Here is a 3,823-nt window from a genome sequence, read left to right as displayed (position 1 = left end):
GTCGTAACATAATGTTTTTTAATATTATTGTATTTTAACCCGGGAGGGGGAGGTGACGGGCCATCAGAGGTTTACGCCCTATCTTCGGCCAAGAGATGAACGAAAATATGGAATGAGCTAGTAGGTTATAAGTGATGGTTAAGAGATCGTGACGAAAATGATATGGCTGTGAAGGACGTGAAAAATATCAGTATGGCATTGGTAAAAAGCAGGAACCCGAAGAAGCCATGTGGATGACCGATGGAAGTAGTCAGGAGCCCAATCCATCAGTCCACGGGATAAAGGTAACCTGGCAGATTTGTTTGGAATCATTTGGTAGAAGCGATATGACATAGAAGTTCAATAAGTGATCAACATGAGGTGAGGCTTTGCGAGGGGTTCTCATTGGCATGAAAGGCAAATCAACAGATATGACGCTCTGATTAAGAAAACAACGGTGAACGGTTTCGACGGTCGCAAAGATAGTGAAGAATCTGCGGGAAGGAGATGCTGTTATTGAAGTCCACGGGAAGGCCAGGATGTTTTACATGCAAAGCGAGGCGAAGAGCATGACGTTCCAGTACCTGGAGGCGACGATAAGATATGGAAGAAACAGAAAGCCAGCCAATGTGACCGTATAAAAGACAGGGCCGAATAAAAATCTTTTATGTATACAACAGAAGGGGTGGATTCAAACCATAACCGACAGGGGAAATAGAGGCGGGAGGTGACCTTCTGGTTGATATAAACAATATTTCTGGTTAATATTCTGGAATTTGGATTATTGCAACAGATTCATTTCATGTCATTAATAATAAAAGTAGAAACCATTCCTTGATATAAATAACATACTAGCAAATATAAAAAAAAAAATTAGTTGAAGTTATTATAGAATTATTATAAAACTTACATGCATGGCTTTTTGATTCCAATAGTTTTTTCCCTCAATTGGAGACAGAGTCCCTGAATGTACATCACTAACATCTCGCATTGGATGCTGTAGTTTAAGAAAACAGCAACATTAACGCACTGCTGCAACACGAAGCCGATAAACTTTATCACCACCAGAAAGTACTGAAGACTTGGGCTACAGAATAAAATACAAATATGTAAGTACTTTACCCTTGATTAAAGTACTTGTAATAATACCATAGTATGTCTAGAAATATTTTGTAAGCTTACCTTTTGATATTTAGAACTCTGGATAAAACTGAAAAATCGCTTTCAAATGTCCTGACGTAAAGAACTTCCACTCCAATACTAAGAAATATCCAAATGCCCGAACCGAAGAGAAAGACTCTGGAATTTACCGAAGAAAGAGACATATCATAATGTGTTTGATATGAGTCTGGTGTCTAAGCCTAAAGTCTTATTAAATATGAGAGATTTTTTTCTTTGCTTTTTAAATTGCAAACGTAAAAACTAGGTTGTTGAAACTAGATGAAACGTTGCTTATTATTCCTACATAGAAATATTTTATATACGACTCACGCAAAGCTTGTAACTGTATGAAATAAGCAGTATATTTATTATGTTAGTTGTAATCGTTTCGTTAAGAATGAACAATGCAGAGAAGCTCGACGCCCAGCATAAAACTGATTTGAAAAGTAACTGATTAAACATTTTTTTTCCTTGTGTTAACCGACAGCAAAGAACTTACAAAAGAAAAGTAAACATGTATCAGCTTCAGAAAAATTAGTTTCAGAATATTACAGTTCGTTAACGAATTCTAAAACTATTTTAAAAACTAGGTTGTTTTGTTTGAAGTTAAGCACAAAGCTACACAATGGGCTATCTATACTCTGCCCACCAAGGGTATAGAAACCCGGTTTCTAGTGTTGTAAATCCGCAAACACGCCGCTGTGTTACTGAGGGCTTAAAAACTAGTATTGTTCTGACGTTAATTATGCGCCCGTGCACAAAATTAAAAAATATATTTAGAACTATGATGTCTAAACATATACATTAATTACAAGTTTGAAACACGTAATTCATAATTCGATATATATATTTTTCATTTTCTTATTTTTATTCTTTTCTGTCCTACTATTTGTTGAAGTTATGCACAGCGTAAATATTTAGTCCAATTAACATGAAATATGTTTTAAAAATTACTTGACTTTGTCGATAGATACCACAAATTGGTGATTAACTTAGAAGGGTGTTGATATGTAGACTTTGCTTTTTCGTGTATGAGAAGACACACTAGAATAACAATGTTTGCTATTTAGGAATCGCTGTGGCACTTTGACTACCTTAGGGCTGTGAAACTTACTGCTGAACCACCGGAGAGTAACTGGTTAGACTCCAATTAAGTAGCAATGATAATAGAATAACACAATATCGTGCAAAGCAATTAGACAACGTGAGACTGAAGAGGACGTACGAATGTGTCGAAACTAGTTTCTCTAATATCGGACTTCTGACAGTTTGTTCCGTTTACTGTGGTTTTCCACTACTCAATGATTAAAGTTGTAAGAAGATTTTTAGTTGACAGGAACTTTACTTTTGTTTCAGGTTAGAAAGCTTATATCCGTTATTGTAAAGATATTCAACGTAATGTTTTCTTTTGTTATTGTTTGTTGTTAAACGTAAACGTGCATAGTCAATGAGCCTTCTGCGCTCTGTGCTGTGCTCACCGCAGGTATCAAACACGAATTTTAGCGTTATAAGTTATCATCCTAAGCATTAAGCCACTGGGGAGCCTGTCGATAAATCGCTTGATATGTTTATATTCATGTAAGGATTTATTAATAGTTTTAAAAAGTGTTGGAAATATGGAAAACTTAGCAAGCACAAAGCTATAGTTGTTATTATTAATCCTTATTATTCAGATTTTTATCTTTGAATTGTGTAAATGCAAAAATAATGTTGTCAGTCAGAATTTCTGCGTGTTTGTGGCTAGAAGTACACTCATTATTGTATAGCATGTTTAGCACAGACTGTTTTCTCTATTCTGATAGTTCAAATAAATACAACGAATATCATTGAATAACCAGTCAATTTTAGGATGTTTGTTGATCAAATAAGGTAAAAGGTTGAGCAGTAAATTCAATTCAAAATGTCTTCAGGGCTTTCGCGTCAAACTCATAAATAAGGATCCCAAAATATTGCCACCAATAATACGCCAAAGTTAGGAAAAATGTACATTCGTGACTCTTACTTAGGACTAATAACAATTTTTTCACCTTGAATTGTTATCTTTATCCGTGTCATTATTACCGAAACCATTATTATCGATGTTATATTCACTCATTTCGAATTATTCGTGTTGCCATTTTGATGGGTGCCATTATTACCAGATATCAACACACACATGGTTGTAGTTTTATTAGTGCAAAACTAAACAATAGGCTATCTACGCTTTGTCCACTGTGGGGATTCGAATTCTGGACTTTGGCGTTGTAAATCGATTGACTTTCCGCTGACCCACCGACAAATAAGAAGCATAATACGTTGTTATTTTATTAGTTTGAAATAAGTGTATATCGTCAGCCTGGCCCAGGAAAACAATTGGACAATGCTGGAAAATTTTGTCGACTTTGTCTTAGTTTACACAAATAACTAAGCCATGTCCGGCCCAACAGTACACTGTAACCCAAAAGCCTACGCTAAATACATTGTTTAGGGCGAGTTCTGAAGACTACGTGTATAAATTGTTAGCACTTAGCTCTTCGGTAAATGTGCATTGTAAATATGGAGTATAAAAGAGTGTTCTAACAAAGACTTTCTGAACTTATAACATAATACTATCTTCTTCTTGTTGTTGTATTTACCTATCCCTATAGGCCTGGCATGGCATGGCCAGGTGGTTAGGGCACTCGACTCGCAATCTGATGGTCGC

General features: G+C 35.7%; 1 pseudogene; it reads right to left on the bottom strand.

Moving 5' to 3' along the window:
* LOC111088081 overlaps positions 1-3,823 on the bottom strand; it is a 51,607-nt pseudogene that overhangs the window by 28,561 nt on the left and 19,223 nt on the right.

Source organism: Limulus polyphemus, unplaced genomic scaffold (assembly GCF_000517525.1).
Source record: "Limulus polyphemus unplaced genomic scaffold, Limulus_polyphemus-2.1.2 Scaffold3093, whole genome shotgun sequence".
Lineage (NCBI taxonomy): Eukaryota > Metazoa > Arthropoda > Merostomata > Xiphosura > Limulidae > Limulus > Limulus polyphemus.
This window is presented reverse-complemented; position numbering and strand designations above follow the sequence as displayed.